A 15037-nucleotide genomic window follows, 5' to 3' on the forward strand; every position below is an offset into this window, starting at 1 on the left:
AGTGGTGGAGTCACCATCCCTGGAGATATTTCCAAGATGTGTAGATGTGGTGCCGTAGTTTGATGGTGGACTTTGCTGCTGGCTGCTATTTACAAATGAATGGAGACCGAAAACACCTATTGCTATTGCATTTCTAACACCTAAAAATGTGCCTGCTAATACCGCAAGTCCAGAAGTCTTCTGAGTACAATCCTTAAACTGTAATCGCCCGCAACTAACTTGTAGCTTAACTCACTGTAGTAAAACAATTTATGTTACAAGTATGCCTAATACTAGTGCAGATGTTACTATAATTTCTCACATATTCTAACCCAATAACTAGAATTTAGTAACTCCTTCAAGTTCTCTTTCAAGAATTAAAAGTACTACTGTGTGTCTACAAAGTGCATCTATAATTAACATTACAAGTCCTAAAAGAAAAACTACAACAGTGCATCCTTTTGTTGTTCAAAAACCTCTCACCGTCTAAAAGCGAAACATCCTGTCCCAATAAAAAGCAAAACTAGAAGTAAGCCTATAATGAAAGCCATATCAAAACCTGCAACTTTAAAACTCACCTAAAAAACTAATCATCCTATATAAATCAATCAATAACTTTTGACAGAAAAAAATTTAAATATTCTTAATAAACTAGTAAAAAAACAATTACAGCAAAGTCACATCACTCCCACAAACAGTCCCTAAAATTCTCCAGTCTTCATCGGACTTTGCAATGCTGAGCTAACTATTGGACTGGATGACCTTAGGAATCTTTTCCAGCCTAAAAAATTCTATGATTCTGTGATGAATTCATGCTACTGGGAGGCTTTGATTTTAAATGTTTAGAAGCAGATGTTTGACTAGTCCTTTCTATGGCATAAGTTGTATGTGTTACTTGAGTTATTCTGATTGACTAAGTCAAGTATTTGGTGATGGCATTTTTAAGCCTCTTAAGAATGAGTGAAATCATGTTTACTAAATAGGATGTCTCCTGCTTAGCTTTAAGCCCATCATAATCAAAGGTACAGTTTCTTTTTCTTACATAGTAAACCCAACAACTGTCTTATTTTCTTTCCTCTGCAAAAATTCACAAACACTTTTCTAAGTAGCTTTCATGGTCTATTGAAATTTTGATTCCCTCTGAAATTACTACTGTGGAGATAAATTCTTAGCATATCTCATCTTGCTATGTTTAAAAGAGCTTAATATGGAAAAGAAAAGAAAGAAGTCCAAAGGTTTTGTGAAAAATCCTTCCAGTAACTTTTAAATCCCTTTGCAAAATAAAATCATAACGTGGTAGTAATAAATCAAGAAAATGTTTGTTCTTTGAGACTGTGTGTTTCAGCATATTTCCATTTGAAAAATCTTGTCTGTGTTAACAAGTTGCTGAAAAGAAAATTATTTCCCCAGCTTTTTTAGATAAGCTTACTGAAATCTATTATTGCCAAGGTATTTTTCATTTGTTTATTCAGTAGTTTAATCTCTGACTTTTAGGAGAGAGAGTTACTGTCACTCCTTACACTCTCTGGTTATCATGACATCTTTAAAGTCCCCTGCTCAGCCCCAGAGAATCTGTGGCAGGTTCTCTGCAGTACTCTGGCTACTTGGGCCAGTGGTAAGACAAGGGACTGCAGCGATGCCACAATGTTAGGCACTATAGGCACTATTTTGAGAAAAAAGGCAAAGATATGATGGTAACAGAGTGATTGATGTCTTCCTCATAATTTTGGAAAATATTTGTTGGAGAAGTTTCTTAGCTTTCTTTCTCTTTTTTTCCTATGTTTAGGCATTTTCCACTGTATGTATAAATTTTACTTACCGTTTCATATATCAAAGAAAACAAAGTTAAAAAACCTGCCCACCTTGAAAGACTTCGTTGCTATCTCAATGGCCAAGTGCCATCCAGTTTTTTTGTATTCCTCTGCTTGTAATTTATTTCAATAATTCTATGTCAAATACTGTAATGTGGGCGTTTTTTACCCCTGATATCTCCAAAATACCTTCTATTACAGACTCCATCCATGTCATAGCTTCTTCTATGGAATGTATTTTAATAGTGCCTGAAGTTTTTAAATTGCTAGGTCTGCCTGCTTTTTGATGCTGTCATTATTCTTTTAGAATTAACCATCATATGTTTGTATGCAATGTGTTTTTTTATTTTTCCTCTCTTCATTTTTAAAAATGTCATTGAATATTCACTGAATATTTGCATTTTATTTACATTTAGTAGTTATACCTGGTTTTCTTGCAAAAGAAAATTAGATGCAACCACAGATCTGAGAATATGGTACAAGTAGAATTGGACAGAAATGTTTTATGGGCGAGAACCCTCTTCAGATTTTGGATTCTCAATACAGACTGGTTCCCTTTGCATCTCCCTGATTCCATGGCCAAGCAAAGTGGTAGCAGCCCCAGCTGTGGTGCTGACACTGCCGGATGAATCATTTGTGTACTTTACTCCAGAGAAGAGATGACAGAGCTCATTGAGGAGCCCCAGAACTGTTTGACCAGTCTGAAGAGTTCTATGATAGACTTTAGAGATATCTGTCAGCAAAGAGGAGGAGGTGGATAAAAGGGACAAACTGTATTGTTCTATAAAATTAAAATAGTTTTTAAAAAGTTCCTTGTGCATTAAATGGCATGAAAGAAAGTCCTAAAACAGCAGCCACACTTTCTATCTCATGAATTGCCATAGGAACCATAAGTGTTAATTATAATTGCCATTCATAGTGTTGAATTAACTGTCAGTATCAGAAATCACAAACATATGAGTTCAGTGTAAATGTAAATATTGTGACCTTGAAAAATGCATTCCCCTTCCCTCTTCCCTCCAGTCTTTTTAGCATTTTTTAATGTTGACCTTAGCCATAGGAACATATACTTAAAATCCAGCAGGAAAGCTCAGCAGTCATTCTGCCTGCTGCTGCCATCTCCCGGCTGGAACCGGCCCCACTACGGGCAGCTCCTTTTCCTTCTGCACTGAGAGAAAGCTTGCACAGTTCAGCCTCGTGTGCTTGAGGAACTAAAGGCTGTATGGTATTTCCATGCCATATGTATGTGGGCAGCTGATGCTAATGGTAGAAGTGCAGCCACAGAGAGTTAATTTGCTTTACATACTGATGGATCAATTCTACATTTTATTAAATATCCAAATTTAAAAAAAAAATTAAAAGCAAACAAAAAGCAGCCAGATCCTTCCAATTTCTTTGTGTTGCTGTAGTCTTTTCTTTGAACAAAAGCTGTGAGCTTTTTGAGCAAAATGCTGGTTTTCATTTCCTTTTTAATTTCCATCACTCTTGTTCCCACTAACAAACTTTACCAATTCGATCTGAAGAGAAGGTCATCTTTATCAAATATATGTTTCTAAAATAAATATATACAACCTTCTGTATATTTATAACTAGGTATGTAGGAGTGTTTTTTGAACAAAATCCTGTTGACGCAGATGTCTGGAACTTTCTTTAGTTTTATGTCAAAGACACATGGCTCATACCTCATCTAAATTTGCTCTATCCAATTTACATTGAGCAAGGATCTGGTCAAGAGGTGTTGCTAGAACTCACAATGGCATTAGTATGGGAAATTTCTGATTAATTCTAGTCATGGGATCACTATTGGGATTTAGCACAGTCACCCAGATATTATAGAAAAACTACAAATTTATTTCCAAACTGGCAGTGTTGCTTCCAGAAGAAATTAAGATAAATGCTACTTAAGCTCTGTACCATAAAGATCCAGTAATGATTGCCACAGTAAAAAGGGGAGACCGAGTTACAAGTCAGTTGCAACAGATCAAAATCATAAAGGAGCCTGTGTATTATTGCTGCCCTCTCTTTGTCATTCACCTCTCTTTGGCACAAAATTGAGGAGTTTTCTCTAGCATGGCCTGAAACTGCAAACTAACTTTGAATTCACTGTCAGATAACCTAGCTTTTGGAGACTCTGTTTAAAGCACTTTGTGCATGGCTGTTTCCTTAAGTTCCAGTGTCCAGATAAACTGCAGTGCAGGATGCTGTTGGCAGTCAGTATTGACACAAATTAAAAACTTGTCTCGTTAATGACATTTAGTGGTCAAGCTAGGAGCTGAAGCAGAAAATATTACCTAATGCCTTGTACTGAATTTCTCATAATGAAGTGACAAGTCTAATTTTGTAGCTAGAGATGCAGATTTTTGCCCATTGTTATAATAAAATAAAGGAGTATTAAGGTAGGGCTTTTTCTTTCTTAAATGGCTTGATCTGATTAGGTGGTGCTTTGGCTTGATGGGCTCACTCAGTCTTTCTGCTGCGCTTTTGCCTTCTCATTTCCTGGGATGCTATTGTGGAGGCATCAGGAGAAAGTCACTGTGTACACAAGGGGAAGCAGAGGAGCAGGCACTGATCTCTTCTCTGGGGTGACAAGACTCTAGGAAATGACCTGAAGTTGCATCAGGAGAGGTTTAGGTTGGATATGGGAAAGGTTCTTCACTCAGAGGGTGGTTGAGCACTGGAACAGGCTCCCCAGAGAAGTGGTCACAGCACCCACCTGACAGAGCCCAAGAAGCGTTTGGACAGTGCTCTCAGGCACATGATGGGATTCTTGGAGCTGTCCTGTGCAGGGCCAAAAGCTGAGCCTTGATGATCCTTGTGGGTCTCTTCCAGCTCAGGATATTCTATGTGAAACTGATGTTTTCCAGCTGCTCTCCTGCATTGACGAGTGGGTAAGAAACACCAAGGCTGATCAATGGAGATAAAACTAAAACATTACTGTTTCAAAAGCAATTTGTATGGAGCCAGTTTAGAGAGAGTGACCAACCACCTGATATCTCCTCTTTTACCAACTACCCTCTGGCGGCACAAGTCCTTTGGCCTGCTGCCAAAACTGACACGGGACGGCAAGCTCACCCTCCAGCCATCCTTGGTCACCCTGCTTCCCAGGCTGGCTGTAAAGATCCCTGTACTGGGAAGGGCACTTAAGGATCTGCAGGCTGTGGGAAGCCCTTGGGAAGGGGGCACAGAGTGAAAGACTCCTGATGACCATCCTCAGACCGCCTTCTGAATGGAAAGTTCTTGCAATTGCAGAGCTGTGTGGCTGTTCCTGCCTTGTGGGTCCCTCTGCTGGCCTTAGATGTTTGAGTGAATATTTTCAAATAAAACATCAATTTTGTTTTCTGTACATTGTCATCATGTAGAGCTCCAGGCATGGTCAGAACAAACCCCAGCTGTCAGTTCCCCAATCTCTTCTCCAGGTTCAGCTCCCTGGGAAGAAGGTTCCCTGCAGGGCCTTTGGGAATCAGGGAGGAAACAGCAGGTCCCCACCAGTCAGTGGTTACATGATGGAGGGCATAACAGTGTTGTTAACACGACACTTTATTTAAATACTCCTGTGTGTTAGACTAGGAAGAAGATACCATTTTCTCAAACCAGTCCAAATGAGCTTCACTACCACATAGAAAAAATGTGAAATACATTGGAGTTATTGTTTATTAAAGTTTAAGCTTATTCTGTTTGCCAAATACATATTTATGTCAATGCACAAATGTGTATGTGGCAGAGAAGGATGGAAATATTCTTTTGGAGCTAATTAAATTCCGAAGATGAAAAAATGTAGTACACAATCTGTAGATTTTTTCTGGTAGATTTCAGGGGGGTGTTGGGTTTTTTTTTTTACTTCCTTCTGTTCTCTTGTTATATTGATGATTATTTATTCGTTTTACATCTCAGTTCAGGAGTTGTATTGCTTCTTAATTTTTTTTCAAGTTTATATCTGAAGCTAGTGTCATAATTCTAGAATCTTCAGTTTATGAAGTTTTCTTTACTCTTTTTCACTGTCAACCTGGATTGCATTCCTCTTTTCTACAGCTGAACAAACAGAAGGCCATATCCATCAAAAACATAGTCTTGTACCAAGTGAGCTCATGTAAACTAGATACCTACACAGTGCTGAATTAAAATTGATTTGTACTTATGGCATGAGGAGTCATTTCAGATATTCTATTCATCTTCTGGGATAGTTTATTAGTTATTTAAATTTAGCTTATGTGAGAATGGCCTTAGCAAGCTAAGTTACAAACAAGAAATTCCTGCCAGAAATAGTAGTGGTGTTTTGGTTTTTTGTTTTGGTTTATTTGGGTCTGGGGGTTTTGGGGGGCTTTTTTTTAGTCTATGGGTTTTTTCCACTTTTGCGCTTAAATCTTTCTATAAAACTCAGGTGAGGAAATCCTGTCAGATCTATCTTCAAATAAGAGCATTGGGAAAAATCCAGAACTCAATCCCACAACTTTTGCCTTAGAAAACCTTTTGCATGTCTATCACTTTTTTCATTTTTATCAGTAAAACCACCGGCTGAGCTGATTCATATAGAGTGCTGCAAATACATTTCAGTTCCCAAATTCTGATTAAAACCCACTCATGCCTGAAGGTAGCTCGAGATTTTCAGGTTATCAGCTATCCTTGTGCTTTTCGTTGCGCTACTTTGCTTTCAATCTAATTTAAAAGAAATCTTGTACAAGGAAAGAAGAAAAGTGGAAAGAAAAACCCTGTGACATTAAGGTGGTTTTAACAGAGCAAAGTAGTGATGTAATGACAAGTCACATTTGACATATACTGTTTATTTATCTAATAAAACAGAAATATCACAGCATATGTTTAAAATCCAATAGTTGCATTTGCATTCCCAAGAATGCTGCAGTTCAGAAAGATCTCAGACAAGTCATTTTACCTCTTCGTACCAAATCTCTCAGGATTCTGATCATGCCCAGGTTTGGGTTCTCCTCCTTTGTCCTGCTTGTGGGGATGATCTGGGCCTTTCCTGTAAGCCATTCACTGTCTGCTGCTCCTCTAAACCAAGGTATTGTGCAAGCAGGCATTGGTATTTCTGAAATACAGTGCAGATTTCTAAACTTCAAAGTGAAATTAAATCCCATGCACAAAAGAAACCTTCATTCCAGTCTTTTTTCACACCTGAATTTTCATGAGAAAACAAAATTCTCATTGGTTAATATGGGCAGTAAAATGTATTGATTTTGAAATTAATTATGGTAATCTTACATTCACCTTGCTGCACTTTCATTTATGTAATTATATAGCATATTCAAGATCTAATTTTTACACCGTTATTATATAGAAATGATGAATGGCATTGATTTCTTAATAGAGAATTTTTTCCAGTTTGAAAAGCTAGCATTAAATTTTAAAGCAGCCTTTTAATTTTATTTCTAATTATTAAATAATTTATTTGCTATTTAATGTATTACACATTTTGTATTATTTATATTAACTTTCCATAAATGTTCCTGGCTATGTGAGAAACACGCTTCATCAAAGCATATTATGTGTTCATTACACATCAATAGTGTTGATTATTAAAATGAATGGATTTTTTTCCAGTTCCTTCTTGGCTTAGATATCTGAAGTTATTTAAAATCTCCCAGATGTCATGAAAGGATTCTACAGTTAGCTAGGGCACCACACTGTGTCTCTGCAGCACATACAATATAAAAAACAGAAAAATATCAGATTAGTTGTTGTATGTTCCCCCACCTCACTCAAAAAGCTATTTTTCTAGATGCATGGTTAACAATATACTGATTGACAGAATCCATTGTAAAATTATAATTCAAAAAACCTGGATGATTTCAATATGAAGTTTTATTTCTATACTCCCCCCATTAAGATTAAGCATTTCCTAATTTCTGAATGATACCCTCTAAGGAGAAAATATATTTAAGAATCTATTGCTATTTTTACCGTATGGTAAATAGTATTATTGTTAGTAACAGTTCTAATAATATATTTAAAATATTAATATTATACAAATATGTTTGTATAATATTTCAAGTTTATGGTAAAGAATAAATAACTGTTTTTACTGTGTTCTCATATAGACCCAACCCCTAATTGGGATCTGAGCGCGAGTTTAAAGGAAATGTTAAGTAGAATATACACAAGCTGTGGCAGGCAAAAATTAATTGTCTGTCCTTGTATTATAAAGAAAGATGAAAAGCTTATATCCTTCCTGAATCAGACTTGTGGTTTGGAGTTTTTTGGTATTATACCATAAATATCTAATGAGGCATTTCTTACTGTAGTTCTAGCTTGTAATCCATAGATACAGTCTGCTATATTTTTTTAAGGTTCCTTATTTCACACTTCTTAAAGTCCCAGCTACTTCTTAAGGATTAAAAAAAAAAAAAAAATCTTTATTGTTATGGCAGCTTTGAATTTCATTTCCACTTACAACAGTAGAGAGACATCCTACCAGCAGTGGTTAGCTGAGCGTGGTCTATTGCCATAAAGATAAACTGCATAGGTTTCCCAGCAATGAAGGTCAAAGGACACATGCACAGCTATTTATTTGCTTTTAAGGCAGAGGGAATATGATTTATGCAGGATATTAGCCAATGTCACAGCGCTGAGCTTTGCAGGTGCGGCCATGGGAGCCTGACCCCCGCTAATCCCTTCAAGTGCAGCGGGCACGCATGCAATGGCTTTGTTGTTGCCCTGCTGCTCCGTGCCTCACTTTGTTCCCTGCTTTGAGGGGTGAGGCTGCATTTCCCTGGACAGGCGTCCAAACTTTTGGTTAGATTCGAGCTGAGCAAGTTACGGACGTTTGGGCAGCGCATTTGGACAGAAGCGCTGATACCCGGAGTGGCTTTTAGTCTCACTGCACAGGTTGGGTTTGAGGCTGCTTCTGCTGACTTTTGTACCAAACTTTTGCTGCACGTGCGTCATACTCACCCAGCCATCTGCTGATACAAAGCCTGCTCAACAACCTCAGCTGATGGGCTCCACAAGGGATTCACACAAACGGGCCGGGCTTCATCCACACACACTCGCTCTTCAGGGAGCTGAGCCAGTGCTGACATTTCCCAGAGCTGACTGTAACTGTCAGAAATGCCCTAATAATACATTTAATAATTCAGATTTCTTTTAACGGTGCATCATTACCCTGTCTTACCTGCATTCTGTAAGATGCAAAGCATAGATGGCCAGCCCAGCACAGGGAAGCAGCACACAGATCTTTTGGGCCTTGTTACCTTGTTTAGCATATAAGTAGAGAGCATAAATGTTTTGTAACAGATAACAAAAAGCAATCTTATTGCTTCTCTTTCAAATTGTTTTTTCCTATGTTACTCTTGGGCTTAATTTGAGGTGGCGAGCTTAATGTGTGCTAGCAGTGTGTTAACAGTCTTTAGAGTTTCAAGCACAAGAATAAGCTGCAGTTTTACCTTGAAAGATTAAGTAAATAATGATGTTTTAACACCACTCAGAATAATAGTATTTAAAAAAAGGAAGTGAAGAAGTGCCTATGACTGATGATTTCACTTAAAGAAAAAATAATTAATGATGTTTCACATCAGAGTTTGTCAGAGGATTATTATTATGAAGATTTGAACATAATTTCTTTGGTATGAAATATTTTCTCACAAACGTGTAGGAGATTGTGGTAATTTAAGAACAAATGCATGCTGAACTTCTGCACTTAGGATATAGGAAAAGAGGGCTAATTATACCTTTTGCCTGTCCACAGAGGGACAGAAGAAACATCTCTTCCCCAAAATGGTTACATGTATTATTTGCATGTGTAATTATTGCAGAATCATATACTTCATCTCCCTTATCAGATATAAGAGAGAAATATTTTTGTAGGCTATGTTTAAAAAGTGTGTCCTGTAAAGACACATGTAGAAACCCCTAGAGGGAGCCAGAAGCCTTCCTTAGAACTGAAACAGCGAACTTTTACATGAAGTTGTAATTTTTTTTTATCTTTTTAAACAGTATTTATTCCTAGTTGTTTAGTCTGAGTTTAAAGCATATTGCTTTGTGTGCTACTCAGAAATATATTTGACAGTTTACATGTTGAATTTCATAGCTATTAACCACGATGTTTAAGGAGGGGAATGTGCAGCAGCAGTATGCACTGAATGATGGAGGGGGCTGTGAGTGTGTCCTGCTATGCTGGCGCAGCACTTATGGGTGGGTGTGTGCTGCTTTGGATAGTGCTGAGGGAGATGTTCCCCTTCCTACCACAAATCACATCTGTTTCAGTTTTGAAATACAGGACTAACACCTTTCCTTGATTGCCTTACTTCTTTTCAAAAACTAAAGCTAGTATCATTTGTGGCCCTTGATATTTTCTGTTTAGTCCAGCAACAATGAAACAAACATATCTTTCACCTTTTGCCTCTCTATATTAAGCAGGGGGGACAAAGCAATTCCATCTTTCTACTTCTCTCCACTTTTGTAGTTAGCACCCCAATCCTCACAACCTGTTCACATGCTCTTGGTTGTGCCAAGAGTTTATCCCATGCACAAGTTTGTTGAAAAGTTCGCTGTAAAACGTGTCTCCTTCTGGGAATGCCATGCTATGCACTCAGCAAAAGTCTCCCAATACCCTAGCAAATCAGCAAAATATTTTAATAAATGCTTTGCTTCTATGAACTGAATACCCTGATGGTTATTGGATTTGTTACGGGATATAGGATTTCTTCTCTAGCCATACTGACCTTCATATGCTATTGTGTTGCAAACCAAATCTTAATGTAATCAAATAATGAAAAAAAAGCTTAATTAACAATAAATGACCCCATTTTCAAAAACAAGTAACTAATTTTGTGGACCATCATTAAAGCTTGCTTTTTAAAAATTGTGTTGGTTTAGCATTTTCATCATGTCTTTTGAAAACACAACTGAACATTGAACCATTTTTAATCAAAAAGGAATCAAACTGCTTTCAGCAGGACACCACATTTATGACTAGACTTAGATCTTGTAACTCCTGATTGCCACAGAAATGAGCAGGTCATGAAATGCTTTTCTCCTGGGGAAAAAATTGTGCTATTCAGCCATAAATTCTGATATACTCTCATTACAGCACTAAGAATTGAACAGCACTAAGTAAATTACTTTTTCTCTCCTTCTGTGTGCTCCTGAGTCATGTTGTAAATGCTGGATTCTGTTGGTGAGTGATGCAAAAATCCTGTCACAGCCTTTTATTGCCTGGGTGTGAAGCAGTCCTTTGCAATGTAAACAAAGGACATCAATGGCTTGCTTGCTTCTTTTTTTTTTTTTTTTTTTTTTTTTCCTGTATGATGCCTATCAAGGGAATAGAAGCAGGGGGGATGCACAGAACCAGTAACCTTCACAACCATTGTGTGAAGGCTCATCTCAGTGAAGATTTAAGTAATTATTTAGTTTGGCTACCTCTTTGCACTTTTATAGTATTCTTCTGACTATCTTTGTATAATGCTTAACATTATACAGTCTGCTTCCCTCCTAAGCAAAGTAAAAATTCAGGACTTAAAAGACAAAAACATATTTCTAGAAGTGAGTGAGACCAATATAAATTCAATTGAATTGAGTGTAAACTTTAACATGGCTTTAAATATGGAAGAACTATTTTTAATAATTTGTCCATTAAAAGTTCTTTATCTTGCACAAATTCCTTCAGATGCTTGATACCAATTCTGAATTAATAGTGCTTTGATTCAGTGGCTGGGCTCTGCTCTTCAGCAAACAAACTCACAACATGTGATGTGGATGCTAAAGGGGAAATAGCCAGATTTGGAGTATAGCAATACATTAGTCTGCATTTCAGGTATATGAATTTTGCTTTTAGCTTGAAAGCACTGTGTAAATGTATATTTTATAAAGAAAGATGAAAATCTACTAGATAGTAAGAAAAAACAAGACACAAAAATACCCCCAATGAGAAGAAAATACAGTGATTTATAAAGCATGCTTTTAGCAGCATTTCTGAGTTTCATGTGCTAAACACCTACTCTTGACCCCGAATTGACCTTGAAGTTTATGAGCTAAAGGTAACAATTATGCAACTGCTAAAATATGCAGACAGGACTTTACAGCCTCAAAAGAATTGCTGTCCTGTGTTTTGTTTGAATTAGCACGCTTTGCTGTTTATGAAGCTTTGTCCTTTTGGGAAGCCAGGGGCAGAGAAGCACCGGCAGCCAGGGTGCAGAAACCTCAGAACAGAGTGGGGCTGAGCATGGGAGGGTGGCACAGGCATTGGGTTAGGTCACTTCTGCAGGAGAAGTCACCATCTCTTTCATTGTGCCATTCCTGAAAAAGAGAAGTTATCCCCAGGAATGTCTCCAGACAGAGATTTAATGCTGGAAAAGCTCAGTTGCAATGTAAACTTTCCAGCAGGGTGAAATAGGCCTTTTTTTATCTAAAGCACTTGCTCAGAGTAAAATGGCCTTGTCGAAGGCTTGGCTTTATTAATTTTTATCACATCTTACAGCTTCTAAAAGTTGTCATTGAACTTCAGCCTTTGAGTCCATTCATACAGCAGTAAAGTGACTGCATTGCATTTGCTGTATGTTGCAGCTCTTTTTCTGAACACAAAAATTAGATGTGTGAAATAATGTCTTTAGACTCTTGCTTTCACAGTAATCACAGGTATCTCTTATAACTTAAATGGATGTCTCTGGTTTTTAACCTTTTGTAAATAGAAGGCTCATTTATTCTGTTTAAAAGAAAATAATCCCCAAACAAAACCACCTTCAAATCTACTGCTTTGTTCTTCTGTTCCTTTGAATAATGCAATAGACAATGATGTGACATTTGGAAAGTAGAGGCACCCAGACATACATGCATAGTTTTACAAAATAAACTTTCTTGTTTTTCCTACTTTCTAGCAGCATGAAATCTCTAAGCAATACAGGCTGTTCATGACATACATGCATGCCACTAATTTTGGCAATAAATGAAGGGTTCCTCAGATCCTATTTTACTCTTTGTGTTAGCCACAACCATCTCCTTTGTCATGAGAAGCATGAAGGTGCAGTTTCAATTTTACTACTGTTTTTCATCCTCTAAGACCTTGGAGCAAGTCATACAGTGTCTTCATCAAGTGCACAGTGACATTTTTATCTACTTTTCTTGCAGATGAGTTTAGGGAAGATGCTGCTGTTTGAAGAGTATTTGTAAGATGCAAAGGGCTGGAACCTTACAGTCTTTTCATCTCAGGTAAAATCAAATGTACTCTCTGCTGCTCCAGCTTTGCAACAAGGAATGAGAAAACTAAGGAAATTCCAGAGCATTGCTTTGAACAGCAGGTGTTAGGTTGGTGTGTCTTTCTTAAACAGATGTTTTAGCTGCAAAAGAAACAGACCCAATGCACACACCTCAACTCTGGGAAAAATGAAATCTGTATTTCTAAATGCATGGAGTTATTATATTTATACTAAAAGTACATGAGAACTAATTATTATTGAAGCTGTGAACTCTCTTGGGCATATTACTTATGTTTAGTGACAGATTTCCCTAAAAGCATTGGACAGCATTTTCCTTCATAGTTTCTGTAATGCAGAGGTTTTTAATGGCTGTAAAATCCTCTAAGTAGTAATGAAATTCTCTCTTGTTATATTTTCTGAAAAAATACTTGTAAATTTGATTATTCATTGGAAAATTATAATAAAATAAGCGTCCTTTTGCCCAGCTGGCTTTCCGGGGAACTAAAGGAGGATGTTTTAAACAGAATAATATTGCTCTCTGCAGTAGTACCGATGTGCAATGCTGTTCAGCATTCTTGCTACCCTAAAAATTTGTTATAATTCTGTTCTAGTCTTCATAGAGCTTGAGGTAAATTATGACATATCAGATACCATTCTTTTTCACAATTCCTATAAAAATATCTAGTTAGCTATGCATGAAAGAATTTTCAATGGGAACAAAAAAATTAGCCTTTTTTTCCTAGGCTCCTATTGGAGTGTGGTCTAATAAGCTATGAGACCATCTCTGACCACTGCAGGTTAAAAAGACTCCTCACAGCACAATGGGCATGCTTTAAATCAAACCCTATGTGACAATTTTACTCTGGGGGAGTACCTAGGAAATAACTTCCTTATTATATAAGATGTATCTAAATGCTCTGATGACTCTCTGTGTTGTTTTCATGCCTTTCTGCCTGCATCTCTTATTTGATAGATCCAATAGGTGACTTCCATCCAGTGCTTCAGGTGTTCTCATGGATCCAGTACACATTTTTGTTGCAAAAGATCCAATTTAACTAACTCAAAACAAGTCCTCAGCTGGAAAGGTTTACATTGCATAGTGGAGAAATGAACATTCAGGAGCCCTCTGACTGTGGTTACATCTGGGGCTGGCACTACAGTGTCCAGCTGCGCAGCTACTCAACAGTTTGGGGCTGATTGTCTTTTTTTCCCTTTAAATGCTTCCATTTCACCCCTGGAACAAAGGGGGAAGTTTTTTGAAATCTAATAATTTGACAGTATGTCAAAATGCTATTTTTCCCCAGGAGAAGGTCTGCAAGGCTCTTCTCATTTGGACAGGAACTGTGTTTCAGAGAGGACCCCAGAGCCCTTTGCTCAGCAGCATCTGGCAGGCTTCACTGAGGTTCAGAAGCCATTCTGCTGAGCCTTGGTTTTGTAATGCATCACTTATGCTCTTCAAGGCAGTCTCATAAATTATTAGTACACTGTGTGTCAATAGTGTTTCTTGTCCTTAAATCTTTAAGTCATTTGCTGTACTGGCTCTCCTGAACACATAATGTTTTTTTCATAGTTGAGAGTGGGGAACTTAGACATAATGTCAGTATGCTGTACTGAGTTTTACTAATATTGAAAAACTGATGTACTGGACTAATATTTTAAATTAGTGCTATCTACAATAAAATGCAGAACTCAGGAATTAGAGTTGCCACACTTGTGTTTTCCATGTGAATGCTGCAACCTTGGCTTCATAAAGCCAGAAATTCCTTGCTGTCCGCAGAGGTAACTCCTGCAGTTTGATGAGCGTGATGATAATGAAACACATCCTGCAATTCCTTATTGAGAGTGCTTAGGGGAATGGGCTAGGCATTGGGAATTAAGATCAATGCATCACCTACTCCAGGTAGATTGTCTTTCAGGGTGTACACTTCTGCATGGGAAAGACAAGAAAATGCATGTCAAGACACCACCAGGTATAAAAGCATGTAGCCATGAATAGCATATATAGCAGCTATAGGGTTTTGCACTTGTGTTCTGTGTTTTTCACAATATTTTCATCTTCAGAAAAGCAATAATCTCAGTGCTTAAAATGGCATTTAGGAGCAT

The 15037-nt window shown here is 37.4% G+C and overlaps 1 protein-coding gene across 4 annotated transcripts in view; it reads left to right on the plus strand.

Moving 5' to 3' along the window:
- Positions 1 to 15037, plus strand: part of HDAC9 (histone deacetylase 9) — a 457669-nt gene that overhangs the window by 96709 nt on the left and 345923 nt on the right. Inside the window, exon 2 of one of the 4 annotated variants that reach the window (XM_014273752.3) lies at positions 12867 to 12947. The exons of the other annotated variants lie outside the window; for them this stretch is intronic. The gene's annotated coding sequence lies outside the window, so the exon portion shown is untranslated. The remainder of the gene's footprint in view (positions 1 to 12866; positions 12948 to 15037) is intronic. 4 annotated transcript variants of the gene reach the window in all.

This window comes from Zonotrichia albicollis, chromosome 1 (genome assembly GCF_047830755.1).
Source record: "Zonotrichia albicollis isolate bZonAlb1 chromosome 1, bZonAlb1.hap1, whole genome shotgun sequence".
In the NCBI taxonomy this organism is placed as follows: domain Eukaryota; kingdom Metazoa; phylum Chordata; class Aves; order Passeriformes; family Passerellidae; genus Zonotrichia; species Zonotrichia albicollis.